General features: G+C 37.5%; 1 long non-coding RNA gene across 1 annotated transcript in view; it reads left to right on the top strand.

The window, feature by feature from the left end:
* The first annotated feature begins 2,395 nt into the window (after positions 1-2,395).
* Positions 2,396-17,752, top strand: part of LOC138923284 (uncharacterized) — a 46,256-nt gene continuing 30,899 nt past the window's right edge. Inside the window, exons 1-2 of the long non-coding RNA XR_011436703.1 lie at positions 2,396-2,489; positions 2,587-2,827. This is a non-coding gene — a long non-coding RNA (uncharacterized lncRNA). The remainder of the gene's footprint in view (positions 2,490-2,586; positions 2,828-17,752) is intronic.

Here is a 17,752-nt window from a genome sequence, read left to right as displayed (position 1 = left end):
CCCTGTGGGTATTGCATGCACTTCTGGCCACCACACTTCCTAGATGGACACTTGACAAGCTAGAAAGATTTAAATGAAAACAACCAGGATTCCGAGGGGATTTGAGTTCAGGACACAAAGCAAAAGCAGCTAGAAGAACTAGCAGACTCGAGTCTCAGACGGAGCGATGTAGCTGTGCTCAAATAGCCCAATTGCTCTGGGGTGGAAGAGGAAGCAGAAATGTTCTATGCACCTAAAAGGGTAAAAATAAGCTCTGTTGGTAGAAATTTCAGGGGAACAAAATTTGATTTCATGTAAGTTGATCTCTTCTAACAGTCAGAACTCTCCAAAGATGGAATGCACTACCTCAAGAAGTAGTGTATCCCTCAGTACTGGAAAGCTCGAGCAAAAGAAGGAAATCTCTATGTGGAAATGCTAGGAAGGGGACAGCTTATTGCTCTGGCTAGAAGTTCTGTATAGTGTTGAAAAATGGCTGGATTGTCTTAGGGGGAAAGTATTCAATATTTCACCTTTAAGTATGATGTCAGTGCTAGATTTTTACAAATGTCCTCTATCAGATTGAGGAAGATCCCTTCTATTCCTAATCCGCTGCAGATTTTTGTCCTGGAAGTACTGTTGGGGAGGCTGCCATTAGAATCCCATAGAATTGGGTCAAGGAGAGGGCTCCAAGTTTCCCCATCTCAACCTCGCTTGCTTTTTTGGACATCAGTGTGGTATTTTTGGTGTTTTGGGAGAGATTATAGACTTTGATACACTCCCAATTTGACAAACTGCAGTGCTTTTCAAAATCTAAATAATTGTATACTCTGTGTATACGCATTTTTTAACTTAAACTTTAATTTCAACTTTTTAACTTAAGACTAAATGTGATGGGACATGATTTCTCACCTTATATCCAGACTAGCCCACCCATGCCATTCTCTTAAAAGCATACGTACTAGGCACCAACTCAGGCACCTCCAAGTCAGCCACCAACACAACTAAAATGATGCACCACCTTCCTTCAGCTTGGGGTGAAAGCCACAAGCAGGAACACGGGAGCAGTTGTTATGCTTTTTACCAAATATGAGCCAAGTATGGGCAGAGAGGGGAAGGGAGAAAGAAGATACTAGAAAAGAAGAAGGGAGAAAAGAAGTATACGGGCATCAGATGGAAGAGAACATAAATTATACAACCTAGAGATGGCTCCAGAAGATATCAGAGGAACACCCTTTGAATATACTAATAGATGTCAGAGCAAAAGAGTTGAAATATTAAGGGAAAGAATGAGAATTTGGGGACAAATTGTCTAGGTGTGATGGTCACAGTGCTAAGTGAAGGCAGTGTAAATGAAAGGATAGGTTGAATCTGAGAAAAATCATGAGAAATGTCTTGGATTTGAAGAAAGAGAGGAATGCAAGATGGCCTCAGATTTTCATCCTGGGTGAGAGATACAGGGAAGTCTAGAGTAGAGCTAGTCAGTTAAACTACAAAAGGCATATACGTAATTTTAAATTTTCTATATAAAAAAGAAAAAGTCAAAATTAATTTTAATATTATATTTTATTTAGTCCAATATATCCAAAATATGGCCATTTCAAAGTACCAATCCATTGTGTATTTCATACTCAACTGGACTAACCACATTTCAAATGCTCAGTAGTCACACATGACTGGCAGCCATTGTATTGGACAGCACAGAAAGATTGAATTTAGGAGAAAATAGAATGTTTTTAAAATAGTGAGTTTAAGGAACTAAGAACACATTTATGCAAAAATATAAAGCAAATTGTTGGAGGTATAGAACTAAAATGCAAGGAAATACTCAACACTGGATATGGAGATTTGGACAGTCATCTGCTTGAAAAGAAAAAGGCGTGAAAGAGGATAAGACAAGGAATGTTAAGCACCATTTGCCAAAACATGTTACTCAGAGCATCAGTTGCTCAGAAGGCCTATTTTTTTAAAAATGACTAATCAACCACAGCATTTTCACACATTTACAAGACTGGAGAGCACATATGAGCAAGATTTTTCAACTTATAAATAATATCCTGGACATATGAATTTAGCAGCCTCTTATGATAACTCCCTCCATTCAAAGATCTCAGTTTGGGAACATTTATATATTGCTAAAGTCTTTCCAGAGTATTGCTCTTACTCCTTAATTAATTAATTAATGATTTTAAGATAAAAAATAATGAATAAGGAGAATGTAAAGGAATGAGATATCCTGGTAAACAGCAAAAGGGCTACTTGAAATACAACAATAAGAACCCAGACAAGCTGACAACTAGCTGTAAAGCTCCGAGATAAGCAGAGGTTGAAAGTTAATTGTTTACCAAACTCTTATTTGTTCAACCTGGCGTATTGTTACAGACGATATAGAAATTGACCTGTGTTCAGACACGTCACTGCTATAAACCATGTGTTGGATCTCAAGTGTGTGTCAGCTGAGGGACAGTCTTTGCCTGCTCAGAGCTGTGTGTATTCGTGGCATTTACAGGAGGGTGTGTGATAGAAAAAGTAAACACCTGTAGTTCATCATACTGTTTCCTGTTTCTTTCTTGATTCTTCAGAAGGCGATGACTTCTCTTTTCTTTACAGGTACGGATTCTCCTTGAACAAATCCTGATTAAAACTCCAGCTGGAAGATTAGTAAACTTTGGTTAATGAAGTGGTATTGAGAAGCGCCTACATCCTGTAGAGTTGTTGCCTTGTAGAGCTCAGCAAAAATGTTTATTCACGGACACAGCCTGTCCTGTCCTGACCCCAAGACACTGAAGACTCTGTTTGAATCAGGCCTATGGTTTCTTCCTAGCTACTCTCAGGGACAGGAATGCTTCTGGTAAGTTTGTATAAAATCTTCCTATTTTCTTTGCCTCAAAATGAGACTCTTTTTTGATGAATCCATATTGACTAGTAATATGTTTCATTGCCATTGATATGAAATTCCACTTATTGTTCTTTCCCGGAGATTTTTTTAAATATAAAAGAAAAATGGTTAAAAAGGGGAAGGAGAAATCTCTACTTTATAGAACACCCCCTAAGAATATTTTTCTTCTCCTTTGCTATGATTGGTTTCTTTAGGATAAGTTTTTTTATTTTTTCCAAGTTAGAAGTATACATTTTTATTTAATTCCAAGGTAGTATTCAGGAAATTAAATTAAATCACAAGACCTCACTCAGTTCTCGTGCTTTCCTATGGTTGAAAATATGGTGCCACATTTTGGTGAAAGCAAGAAATAATTTCAGGGGAAATATTGAGGGACATGGTTAAATAATGATTTATTTACTTTTAATTTAGGACTAAAAGTAGATAAATGATAATATTTCTTCCTAAATATTTCTAAAGTCTTTTTGTAATATAAATCTGATGGTATAAATCTTTGACGAACATTATTTTGTTCTACATAGTTAACTAGCCATCCGAGGTAAGGTGTTGTGGGATATGCCTTGAAAATTCATATTGGATCAAACTGATGTTATTGACTTGCCTGCTGTGTCATGTGATAAAATATAGAAAATCCACCCCGTTTCACAGGGCTCCTCTCTGTTGAGACAGAGCAGCAATTACATTATGAACAATTAAAAACAAAAATTCTCTAGGATGCAGTATTTATAATTAATCTGCACAAACACACACATGAAATGCTGTTTTTCATATCTATAAACCCAACCAAGAGTCATTGTATCCAGGACTTTAGCAGCAAAGAATTTTTGTTCCCAACTTTTTATTATAAAAATTTTCAAACATACAGAAAAATTGAAATAATTATGCTATGAGCACCCAAACACTTGCCACGTAAATTCTACAATTAACATTTTGCTACATTGGTTTCTTCATATGGTGTCCAATATCCATCCATCTATCCATCCACCAATCAATACTCTGATGATGCATTTTAAAGTTTCAGACCTCAGTAGACTTTATACTTAGGTATACACCTCACTAACTAGAGTTCACTACTTGTTTAACTTTTCCTTGAGGTAAAATGCATGTACAGTAAAAAGGACAAATCTTTAGTGTACCATTTGGTGGGTTTTGATAAGTATATATCTGTGTAATCCAGACCCCTCTCAAGATGCAGAACACCCCCATCATTCCAGATCTAGAAAGTTTCCTCAATCCCCTGCCCAGTCAGTCCCTGCTCCCCTACCAGAGGCAAACACTCTTCTTCTCCATTATACAGTACGTATGTATGATTTCTTTTAGGTTCACTCATGTTTTTGTGTGTATCAGTAAGTCATTCCTTTTTTATTGGTGAGTAGTATTCCAATAATATTCCATTGTAGGAATATACCACAGTTTGTTTATCCATTCTCTTAGTGATGGACACTTGAGATTTATCAAGTTTTTGGCTATTCTGAATAAGCCTGCTATGAACATTCTTATACCAATCTTTCTCTAGACATATGTTTTCATCCTTTTGTGTAAATAGCTAGGAGTAGAATTGCTGGGTTGTAATGCAGTAATCATTTTACTTTTATAAGACATTACCAGAGCCTTTTACAAAGTGATTATATCATTCTATCATCCTCACTAACATTGTATGAGAATTTCTGTTACTCCAGATCCTTGCCAATTTTAAGTTGTCAGCCCTTTTAATTTTTATACTTCTGGTGGTTGGGTAATGCTATCTAATTGTGGTTTATTTCACTGACCTGATGAATAACATTGCTGAGCATCTTCCCATGGGTTTATTGGTCATTTGTATATCTTCCTTTGTTAAATATCTATTCAAATATTTGGCCCATTTAAAAAAAATTTGATTGTCTTTTTATTATAGAGTTGGGAGTTTTTGTAAACATATCTTGAGGCTGTGAGTTCTTTGTCAAATATATATTTTGCAAATATTTTCTCCCAGTCTGTCACTTGCCCATTCATTTTCTTAAAGGTGTAGTTTGATGTGCATTAGTTTTAAATTTTGATAAAGTCTAATTACCTAATTTTTTGTATGGTTATTAATTTCTGTGTGCTATCTAAAAAAGTTTTTTTTTCAATCCCCAAGTTAGAAAGATACTCTCATGTGTTTTTTTTCTTGAAGCCTTATCATTTTAGCTTTTACATTCAGTTCTGAGACTATGTTGAATTTACTTTTTGTGTATGGTGTGAAGCAAGAGTGGATTTCTTTTTTCATATGGATATCTAGTTGTTCTACTATTGTGTTTTTCAAAAGAAAACATTTTCTTTTCTCAACTGGATTTCTTTGGAGTTTTGTAGAAAATAAAATGTCCATAAAGGGTAGATCTTAATTTTGGACTCTCTATTGAGTTCCATTAATCTATTTGTCTCTTCTTATGCAAATGCCATATTGTTTTGATTACTGTAGCTTTATAGTGAGTCTTAAAGTCAAGTAATATGAGTCCTCCAACTCTACTCTTCCTTTTCAAAAGTTTTTGGATAAACTACTTCTTCTGCATTTGCATAGAAAGTTTAGAATCAGCTTGTCAATTTCTACAAAAGAGCATGGTAAGATTATGAATATGAGTATCTTGAATTTATAGGTTAATTTAGGAATAAGCTTAACAATATCGAGTCTTCCAATCCATAAAAATGATGTATCTCTCAGTTTATTTAGCTCTTAGCTGATTTCTCTAGCAAGTGTTTTATCGTTTTTTTGTTTGTTTGGTGAGGAAGACTGGCCCTGAGCTAATGTCTGTTGCCAATCTTCCTCTTTTTTTTTTTAAAGATTCTATTTTTTTCCTTTTTCTCCCCAAAGACCCTGGTACATAGTTGTATATTCTTAGTTGTGGGTCCTTCTAGTTGTGGCATGTGGGACACTGCCTCAGCATGGCCTGATGAGCAGTGCCATGTCCGCGCCCAGGATTCGAACCAATGAAACGCTGCGCCGCCTGCAGCAGAGCGCACAAACTTAACCACTCGGCAATGGGGCCAGCCCCGCCAATCTTCCTCTTTTTGCTTCAGGAAGATTGTCCCTGAGGTAACATCTGTGCCAATCTTCCTCTCTTTTTTGTATGTGGGATGCTACCATAGCATGGTTTGATGAGTAGTATGTAGGTCTGCACCTGGGATCTGAACCTGCGAACCCTGGGTCACCAAAGTGGAGCACGTGAACTTAACCACTACATCACCAGGCTGGCCCCTATTTTGTAGTTTTAAATGTAGAATCTTGGTCATCTTTTGTTCATTTATTTGTAAGTTTTTAAATTCTAATTTAAATGGAATTTTTATATTTTATTATATATTTATACAATTGATTTTTGTCTATTGACCTTGTGTTCTGAGGTCTTGATGAATTCTAATAATTACCTTATAGAATCCTAAGGATTTTCTTTTCTTTTTTATTTGTCCTTTTTCTCCCCAAAGCCCCCCAGTACATAGTTGTGTATATTTTAGTTGTGGGTCCTTCTAGTTGTGGTACATGGGACGCTGCCTCAGCATGGCCTGAATCACGTTGGCGCCCAGGATTCGAACAGGTGAAAACCTGGGCCGCCGAAGCAGAGTGCGAGAACTTAACCAGTTGGCCACAGGGCCAGCCCAGGATTTTCTACCTAAATCATCATGTCATCTGCAAATTGGGATAGTTATACTTCTTTTGTTATGAACTTTGAGCTTTTTCACTTTTATTTCTCACCTTATTGCACTGGCTGGAGCCACCAGCATACCATTGAGGAGAAGTGGTTGGATTGGATATTACTGCTTAGAGGAAAAGCATTCAATATTTCACCTTTAAGTATGATGTTAACTGTAGTTTTTTCAGAGATTCTCTTTACCAGATTGAGAAAAGGTCCCTTCTCTTTCAATTTCCTAGGAATTTTTTGTATTGTGAATGGTGTTCAATTTTGTCAAATGCTTTTTCTGCCTCTATTTAAATGATTATATGGTTTTTCTTCTTTATTCTGTTAATATAGGAAATTACATTGGTTGAATGTAGACTATTAAACCAACCTTAAGATAAGCCAGATAAACACTACTTGGTCATTCTATTGTCCTTTTATGTATACGACTAGATTTTATTTACCAATACTTTGTTAGGATTTTTGTGTTTATATTCATTAGGAACATTACTCTGCAATTTTCTTTTGTTGTTTTTTTCATAATGTCTGTCAGACGTTTGTGTATCACAATTAATGCAGGCCTCATAAAATGATTGGGAATTATTTGCTCTGCCTTTATTTTCTGAAAGACTTTATGTAAGACCAGTGTTCTTTTTTCCTTAAATCTTTGCTAGAATGCACTCATCTTGTGAGAGCCTATCATAATCTTCCTATGGATAAGGAGATCGGTTATGATAGCTGTCACTTTAAGAGGTCCTACAATGGGTCAGTTACTATATTAGGTGTATCATATATGTTAATTCACTTAATCATCACAACAACCCTGTGAGGTAGATATTATTATTTTTATGTCAAAAATGCAGAAACTATATCAGAAAGTGGCAGGGGTGGAGTAAAGTATACCTCTATAGCTTAAGCTCTTTCCATTTTACTGTAATATCAAATTCATTTTTATTCACTTAATCAAAGATATTCCCACTGTTGAGGAATCATTCCAACAGCCAAATTTATATCAAACCCATAAGACCTCCTTTCATCCGTCCATTCATTTGATAATATTGATAAATATAATTGAGCACCTACTATATGCCAGGTACTACTGCAGGCACTGTTGTAGGCTCATCGAACAAAACAAGCAAAAATCCTTGCTCTTGTGATGCTTAAATTCTGTTATCATACTAAACAAAAAAGATAAATAAGAAAATAATTGTAAGATGATAAATGCTTTGCAAAATTAACATGAAGCAGGGTAAGGAGATTGGAGGTTTTCAAATATAAATAGGACAGTAAGAGTAAATCATATTGAGAAGGTAATACATTCAAACAAAGACTTGCAGGAGGTAAGCATTCAGCTCTCTGGAGGAAAAGCATTCCAGGCAAAGAGAACAGCCAGTACAAAGGTCCTAAGATGGAAGCATGCCTAGGGTGATGGAGCAAAAGCCAGGAGGCCCTTGTACCTAGAATGGAGTCAGTGAGAGGCGAGAAGGAGGAGAGAAGGCCAGAGACACAATGGGAGCCAGATCATCTAACGTCTTCTAACAGATCATTATAAGGATGTTAGCTTTTACTCTGAGTGGAATGGGAAGTTATAATAGAGTTTTGAGCAGATAAGTGATGTAGTATGACTTAAAGTTTTTAAATGCGTCTTAAGAATAGACTTAAGAAAAGCAGGGGAAGAAGCGGAGACATCAGATAAGAGGCTATTTCATTAAAACTTGTAAGAACTAAGAGTTCCTCAAGTCAAGGTGGTTGCAATAGAAGTGGTGGGATTCTGAATATATTTTGAGGATAAAGCCATCAGGATTTCTTGATGGAAGAGGATATGGAATGTGAAAGAAAGAGAAAAGAAGAGGATAATCAAGGATTTTGTGCTGAGCAATCAGAAGAATGGAGTTGCTGCCAAATGAGAAGGGAAGGACTATGAATGGAGAAATTAGGGGGTAAGATAAAGCAGGAACTCAGTTTTGAACACATTAAGTTCGAGAAATGGTATATAACCATCCAATGATGCTTGAGATCATTGTCTAATGAATCTCTTAAGTTCCTTGCAGCTTAGAAATGTTATTACAAATTTTTTAAAAACAGAATTTCCCAGCTGATAAGTTTTTATTGCTATTCTAAGCCAAAGGGTTAAAGTGCCTTGGTTACCTTTCTGCCCATTTAGAGACTTATCATATTTCCATATAGAATATTTGAGTGCCAACTCTTCATTTAAAAAACACAGGGTTTACTAATAATTGATCTTCATGACATAGTATAACTTTATCACAGAAACATTCTATGACTATTACTAATACAAAGAAGAAAACTAAAAATTTCGTTTTAAGAGTTCCATATAACGAATATTTTTCTTGAATTGATTTCTATTCCTCATATAATCATCTTATCTTTATTATTAAGCCATTATGCTTATCATAAAAAAATTATTTACAAACTGCTCTTGAACCATAACAGGGCTTGTCTTGTAATTTTGCCAAGGTAGTTACAAAGATAGACGCAATTTCTGCCCTTTGGAATCTAGCAATCTAGAAATTACAGTGTTGACTTACACAATAAAAGAAGCCGTGGTGGATTACTTATGCCTATAACTGACTATGTAGTTGCAAAGAGTTAGGCCAGGAAGATTCTATCATCCAGCAGCGCTGTCGACCACCACCTCGGTTATGCCTGAGATGCAGCAGGTAATCTCCACCCTGGACATCAGAGTCAGTGTAATGAAGTATCTGATGCTTTGTCTTGGCTCCCACTTCGAGCGCTCTGGCCAGCTCAGCCAGAGTTAACAAAAGGGAAGAGAACATGCAAGAGAGCCACCCCGCCCCACCACACCCCACCCCACCATCCCCAACACTCACACAGCGTGTACTCTGCACAGTCCAGCAGTCATGAAATGGGAAACCATCTTTACCTTTAAACAGAAACTTTGCAATGTTCAGCTTATGATTGGGAGGTGACTATAAATATGTCTGCCTTAAAATGACAACAAACATGAGCAAAAACAAAGTCGCCCCTACAAAGTTTTAGGGAGTTCAAAGACTGGAGGTACGCCAAACATCAACCTGGAATCGCAGGCATCGGAAGGATCAATATAATGTCCTAAATAAAAGCTTCTCCCATTTTAACAAATATCCAGTGCAACCAAAATGATTGAAAATATTCAACAGCACCTAATCAGAGCCCACAATACTGCCATAAAACAAAATATAAAACATTTGCTTATAGTAGTGCCCAGTTCGTCTAAACCCCATCAGGTTGAAGAGCATTGGAGCTGCTCAGTTGTGGTGGATGTATGTGATTCTGTCTAGAAGAGTGAAACACTTTGAAGAACAAGCAAAGAGGAAAATCTAAAGATACCTACATTCATGCTCTCCTTGGGCAAAAATAGAGCTCAAATGGCCCTGACTTAAAAAGATGTTGGAGATCTATTATTTTTCAATCACAAAGGGATTCTGATTGTTTTTGCTTAGGGGATGAATAGCTAGCTAGAGACAAAAAGAGTCAAGAAACAAATGAAAGTTAATATTCTTAGCAGGAATTTGAGTTAAACACTGCATATACACCCTTAGGAGGAGGAAAAAAAGCCTTAGAAAATCTACACCTTAGGGAATTGCAAATTTTGCAGTGCTTCTTTGAGAAGCATAAAACCCACAGCCTAAAGAATTCACTGAGAATATCAAAATAAACACACAAACCCTTCCATGATTTTTTTCCCCATTTTTCTTTATTTTCCAAAATTATCCAACAAATGTTATGACTTGTAAAACCCCCAAAAAATCAATAAATGTTATTTTTAAATCACCCTTTAGAAACCCAGAAAGTGATATGAAATAAATTGAGAACCAGTAAATACACCAGGAGGGATTAGAATAATCGCTTTAAAAATAATTATGTAGCTAAAACCTGAGAATTTTTAAAGATAGGAACAAACGGAGACACAGATTAAAATTAAAGGAATTATTTTTTATGAAGAACAGATCTGCAAAGGCAAATTAAACCTAAGAATTTCAGGAAGGGGGATAAGTCTCAATAACTAATTTACTGAGCACCCATCAAACATAAGCACAATTCAAAGTGCTTTATCTCATGCAATCCTCCCTAAAACTCCAAAAAGTGGGCTCCTAAATTAACAGATTAAGAAGAGTCACAGTATGTTTGGCTTGTTCTTATGCAACAGATGACTTTGTTCCAAGCAGTGTTTTCACCAAAGACTTAAATGCAGGCATTGAACTTGTGGGTGACATAAAGCTGAAAGAATCTGCAAATATGTAGGATGATAAGAGAAGGATCCAAAAAGTCTTAGGCAGGTAGGATGGATGAGCTGAATCCAATAATATGAAATTTAGTGGGTAAAAATAGTAAGGACCCAGCAACCAACTATAAAAGTGTTAAATACAAGAACCATGATTTGACAATTTGGTAGTAATACAAAAGAAAAAAGACGTAGGGGGTTTAGTCTGACAGTAAGTATAATATTTTTAAAAATTAGACCCAACTGGCAACAAGATCATTGGCAAAAGAGGACAGCTAAAATGCGGCGGACGCTGCTGCCCTGTTGGACCCTAGGCCACCTAGTCCAAAACATTGTCTTCAGCATGGGTGCTCCACTTAAGAAGGATTTGGAAGCAAAGGAGAGAAATCACAAGGGAAAAGGGATGCAGGTCTATGTCATATGAGGAATGTTGTTTAAACAAAAGAAAAGAAGTGCAAGCCACATATTATAAATTCATTGTGTTCAAATATTTGAGGAGGCCTCACATGAAAGAGGAACTTGCTGGTTCCGCATTCAGGAACTGAATGGTAGTGGCTACAAGGAGAAGGAATTCAGCTCATCTGAAGAAAGAATTTTTTAATGAGCAGAGCTATCCAGAAGTTAAATCGGTTTCTTCCAAAGGAAGTGAGTCCCCTCTCACTAGAGGAATTCAAGCCTTGGCTGGGCATCTATTCTGCCAAACAGTTTAGGGAGAATTCAATCATTGCATGGTGTATGGACAAGGTGAGCTTTAATTTTCTTTCCAAACCTGAAATGTTATTTAGGGGAAAAGTTTGAAGAGAAGATGGCTTGAAATATGGAGTTTTCCAAGAAACTGAAGAAGTCAATATGACAAGGCATCCAAAATAAACTGAGAAAATCAATCAAGGAGACATCTAGCAGGTTAAAATATGAAATAGAAGCAACAGTGACAGGAGCTGGAATATTCAGCAGGTGCAACCAAGTGTAACCAAGAAAACCGTTTTCTGCCTATATAGTTGTCTTGGTTCATTCGGGCTGCTATCACAAAAATATCTCAGACTGAGTGGCTTAAACAAGAAACGTCTATTACTCACAGTTCCAGAGGCTGGGAAGTCCAAGATCAAGGCGCTGGCAGGTTCTGGGTCCAGTGAGGTCCTGCTTCCTGGTTCATAGATGACTGTCTCCTCATTGGGGTGGGGGAGCTCTGTGGGGTCTCTTTTATAAGCACTAATCCCATTAGTAAGAGCTCCCCTCTCATGACCTAATCACCTCTCAAAGTCCCCACCTCCAAATACCAAATCTTTGGGGGTTAGGGCATCAACAGATGGATTCTGGGGGGACACAAACATCCAGTCCATAACAACGAGCTCGCAAAGTGAAGAGATAATTCAGGAACATCTATGCAGAGACTCGAGTGTTGCTGTTCTCGTTGTTTCAGAGACGGAGAGGATTACACTTCAAGGCCTTGTTTTGTAGATGATATTGACGCCATGACAGAAACACACATATAACCATCTGCGTTCCTACAAACACAGAAAAAAGAGGTGCTACTGGTTTTAAACCATTTGAAGGAAGTAATCATTCCATGCAGCAGGTGAGTCTTGTTCAGATTTTTAAAGGAGACAGAGATACTTTGTCTAGGAAAAAATTAAAAGGTGGAAAAATCCAGCAGGCAACGGAAATGGCGTGCGTGTTGGGTTAGCGGCCAAAACCTGTGTTTAAAGTGAAATCATGTGAATATCTGTAATTAGTACAGCTTTTAGACTTTTTCCCAAGGTCTCCAAAAACAAGGAGAACTGCAGTGTCTCATAGAATTTTTTTCATCCTTTAACTTTCTGATATAGTTGAATTCAAAAGACTGAAAAATTCCTTGGTGCCCAGAAAAGTTTATTGACTTCCCATGAATGAGCCTTTTATATTGACTCTGGCAGATTTTTCTCTGGGCTAAGGCAATCATTTCAAGCAGTCCCTTTGGCCCTCGGTGCATACACACAGCATTCACATTAGGAAGGAGATTCAACAAAAAGAGCACGTGCCGCACAGTCCCCAAGCAATCTTAGAAGCCCTCGAGGGTTTATTCCAACATCCATGGAATAGATGGATGGGACACCAACAGAGCTGTGAGCATGGCAAACAAGCACCAGAGCGAAAAAGAAAGCAACAAAGAAACAGAAACACATCTCCCCAGTGAGGGCAATCACAGCAGCAAGAAAAAGCATCATGCCCAACCAGGCTGCCTATTTTATTGAAACCTTAAGACCATTTTCAAGGCATAATTCATGTCCTCTGGGTGGGATTGCTCAAGTCAGAGTGCTTGATATCGCTCAGATTTCTGAATCTCACTTCAACCCAGATTTTCTGTCCACAGCGATGACATTCAGATCTCAGCATCAGCTTCCTTGTTTATGTGTTGTTCCTATCTACTCATTTATGCACTTGTATTCACTGCATGAATATTTATAGAAATATTTACTAAATACCAGTCATTTTTAGGATCTCAGGTACAGAGGTAAACATAGAGGGGCTGCTTTCATGGAGCTGTATTTCACAGGGAGAGAAAAATAAACCAAAATATGCAATGGATAAAACAGGGCCATTAAGAATGCTCAGAGTTTGGTTTAGATTGGAGGTCAGCAAAGACCACTGCGGGGAAGTGGTGTCTGAACCGAGGAGGGAATGATGCACAAGTTTGGAGAAATGTGAAGAAAGTATGAAGAAATGTGAAGGAAGATCCCCAGGCCCAGGCAGGGGAGGAGCTGTGCAGGGGCTCAGCAGGCATGAGCTCAGCATGTCCAAGGACACAAACGGGATCCGTGTGCTGGAGCATCAAAAGTATCATAGGCGCTACCATCAGAGGACGGAGCAGGTGACACAGGTCCTTGTAGAGAAGGGCTAAGAACTAGGATTTTATTCCGAGGGAAGCCATTTGTGAGTCAAGCAAAGAGTGGCATAATCTGATTTACATTTATAAAGATCATTCTGGTTGCTGAAGGACAGCGGGAGTATAGGATAGTGGGGTAAGATTAGTCTAACGACCCATTTCGCTCTCCAAATTGATATTATGTCTGAGTTAAATTGGTTTCTGGGGATTATCTAGTGACGACAAATCAAAATGACCATGCTTTGGCTATTAGTAAATTATTGTGACTTAAATAAGCTTTGATAAGCTTAGATGTGGTATAACATACAATATGATAAAAGGAGTAAGATTTATTTTTCATGTCAAAATGAATATGATTTATCTATAGTCTGCTAATAAATAATAATTCCGGTTAGTCCTACCCCATGACAAGGGATTCATTTATGCCTCAAGTTTTCCAGATGCCCCCACAAGAATACTCGCATGTGGAGAGTGCAGATATCATCATCTAACAGCATCATCTTTACCTTCAGACAATAAACTTTTGACTGGTTCTGAGACCTAGAAGATGGCATGGAACCACCTTTTCTGGAATAAAGGCGTGGTGGTGGAGAGCTCATTGTTACTGCCCTGAGCACTCGACAAGGAAGTAATTAGGTTCATGTTCAATAGCCATAGACAGCTGACGACATATATTATCTCACCACATCTTTTCACCCAACTTTCAATTTCTACTGAAAGTCCAAAGGTCATTACTTTGTATTTTTTATACTTAGAATAACAGCATCCAGTGTGATGAAAATAACTCACCTCATACGATCTATATGTATAGAAAACATTAATGGAGGCCTCCTTCTAGAAACAGCTACCTAAAAAGCAGTGAATATTCTGGGCATGAGAAAAAACATAAGAATATGGGAAACTTTTGCGTAGGTGTGTGATACATATGTACAATGAAACATCATCAGACAACTTGGGTAATAATTCATCCTCATTTCTTTCTCCCACCTACAGCACTTAGTCACCGCTAGATGGCACCGTTTCTTTTTCTTTTCTGTTTTTATTTTGTTTTGCTTTATTTTTTTCATGAGGAAACAATCCTCATAGGATATCGGCAATAAAAATGATTTTTTTTTGTTCTCTGAGCTGCTTTAACAGACTTAATAGTCTTTATATTCTCTGAAGAAGCACAGACATGATCAATCTAATTTCCAAATAATGGAGGATTGCAGAATGTGGGAGAGTATTTTCTACATCTCTCCTAAGCATGAGGAAGTTTGAGGAATTAATAACATTATCTACTGCTGAATTCACCCATGATCACATGGATCATTTTTCCCAGTAATCTTCATCTTCCCTCTTGCTCCTTGGTCTGCATTTTAACTAGGGGTGGGGCACCTTCTACACCCCATAGAGCCAGCAAACTTCCGAAATTCTCCTGCTCTTCCTTCAAAGTGGCTCTTAGCTTCATTCCTTTCTTTCTCTTCCCATTGCTAGAACCTAATACAGAGCTAAAAATCTCACTTCGAGCTTTTTCCAATTATCATTCTTTTCCTTCATTCTATTCTTCACATGGAGATGCAATTAATATTCTCAAAACACTGATTCATCGTGCCATTGTACCATTAAAGACCTTATATTCACCTTCTAATAGCATTTGAATCAAATCTAAGGTCTCCCCTTGGCATTAAATTGTTTCAATTTTTCTTCCCCTATCCAATATCTTCTCTAGTTACCTAATATAAAAACCCCTTTCCACTTAATCCACATTGTGCTTTGCAAAACAGGATTCTAACTATGAGGGTGACTTTTGGTTTGTTGGCTTTCTTGCTTGGTTGGTTGGTTGAATGCCAGTATAGTATATTGCTCAAGAGTGAAGATTCGGGAACCAGGCTCCCAGAGTTGATATTCGAGCTCTGCCAGATACTAGTTTTACAGTTTAAGCTAAGTTACTTTATGTTTCAGTGCCCTCATTTGTGAAATGGAGACAGTAATAGGATCTATCTTACAGTTGTTATGAAGATTCAAGGACTCTAAAGCTGTGAAGCTCTTGAAACAGTGCCTGGCCTCTCTTAAGTGTCCACTACATCCTGCTCCTGCATCCCTCTCCTCTTATCACCTCACTTCACCACACAGACAATTTAGCATAATGCCAAGCTCAAAAAACATGTGTTGAGTGAATTAATCCTTTCTCTTTGGATTGACTTTGCCCCTCTTCTCTACTGAAAGCTGGGGTTTCTTTAGTGCTGAGCTTAAGGTCCAATTTTCCCCTGAAGCCTTCTTTCCTTCCTAAACTAGCATCCCTATTTTCTCTTGTATTTCTCATGCACACAATTGTGTGTGTTTAATTTTTTTAAATGTGTGCTTTCTATCAATCTTTTAACTATCCTTCCAACTCTAGATTTTAACCTTCTCAAGGCAGAAATCATAGTGGATGCCATGGAGAGGGCAAAGGAAGTAAGACCTCTGCCGTCAAGCACTTTACTCTCTAATAGAGGGAGACAAGACAAAAGAGAAGTGGTGCAGTTAATATTTACTAACCTGAGTTAGTTATGGGAAGTAAAGACAGAAAACAGAAATCAAGTGCTAAGGCATCCATCTAAGAATGAGAATTCTTGGGGCTGGAGTAGTCAGAAAAGACTTAGAGGAGGAGGTGAAAGACAAACAGAATTAGGAGAGAAGGGTCTTGTTAGGTATTACAGAACTCAATTATTTTTATACCTACTGCCTAATTTTTGTTTGCTTTCTGGATTTCCTTTTAACAAAGAGCAAGTTTGGCTCAGTATTGAATTTCGGGACTGCTTTTGCATGTCATGACAGAGGACATGCCCAGAGGGCTCTCCAGGGCAAGGACTGATAACACAGAATTAGGAACTGGCCTCAGTTTGTTGAGATATCTCACCTCCTATTTGAAAATAATTAAGGGGCTGGCCTGGTGGCATAGTGGTTAAGACACTCTACTTCAGCAGCCCAGGGTTTGCAACTTTGGATCCCAGGCATGGACCTACACATTACACATCAAGCCATGCTGTGGAGGCATCCCACATAAAAAATAGAGGAAGATTGGCACAGATGTTAGCTCAGGGCCAATCTTCCTCACAAAAAAAGAAAGAAAATAATTAATATGAAAATCATTAATTTGAGGACAACAAGCACAGGCCTTAAAGTGTCATAAAACAGCCTCCACAAAATAAGTTTCTATGAAAAAAAAATGCATATGGAACAGAATTGAGAGCCCAGAAATAGACACACACAAATAGTCAATTAACCTTTAACAAAGGAGCAAAGGTAATACGATAGAGAAAGGACAGTCTTTCCAACAAGTGGTACTTGAACAATTAGCTATCCGTATGTTAAGAAGGAGAAGAAGAGGGGGCTGCCCCATGGTTGAGTGGTTGAGTTCACACACTCCCCTATGGCTGCCCAGGTTTCACTGGTTTGGATCCTAAGCACAGACCTAGTACTGCTCATCAAGCCACGCTGAGGTGGCGTCCCATATAGAAGAACTAGAAGGACCCACAACTAGGATACACAACTATATACTGGGTGGCTTTGGGGAGATAAAAAGAAAAAGAGGGACATTGGCAACAGATGTCAGCTCAGGGCCAATCTTTAAAAAAAATAGAAGAAGAAGGAGAAGAACTTAGACACAGACTATTAGACCGTTTACAAAAATTAACTCAAAATTAATCTTAGACCAAAATATAAAATGTAAAACTATAAAACTTCTAGAAGATGACACAGAAGAAAATCTATAGGACCTTGGGTTTGGCAAGAAGTTACTGGATACAACACCAAAAGCATGATCCATAAAATAAAAAAGTTTAATAAGTTGAACTTAATTAAAATTAAAAACTGCCCTGAAAAAGACACTGTTAAGAGGTTGAAGAGACAAGCCACAGAATGGGAGAAACTGTTTGGAAAACATCTGATACAGTACTTGGATCTAAAATATACAAAGAACTCTTAAAATTTAGCAACAAGAAAACAAACAACCCAATTTAAAAATAGGCAAGTGATTGGAACAAAGAATATATATACACGCCAAATAAATATATAAAAAGATGTTCAACTCATACGTCATTAAGGAATTGCAAATTAGAACAATGATTTGATATTGATGATATAGTACTACACACCTATTAGAATGACTAAAATCCAAA

The sequence above is a fragment of the Equus caballus genome, chromosome 2 (genome assembly GCF_041296265.1).
Source record: "Equus caballus isolate H_3958 breed thoroughbred chromosome 2, TB-T2T, whole genome shotgun sequence".
NCBI classification, from domain to species: Eukaryota; Metazoa; Chordata; class Mammalia; order Perissodactyla; family Equidae; genus Equus; species Equus caballus.
Note: the sequence above shows the minus strand (reverse complement) of the source record. Positions and strands in the feature narration are given on the sequence as shown.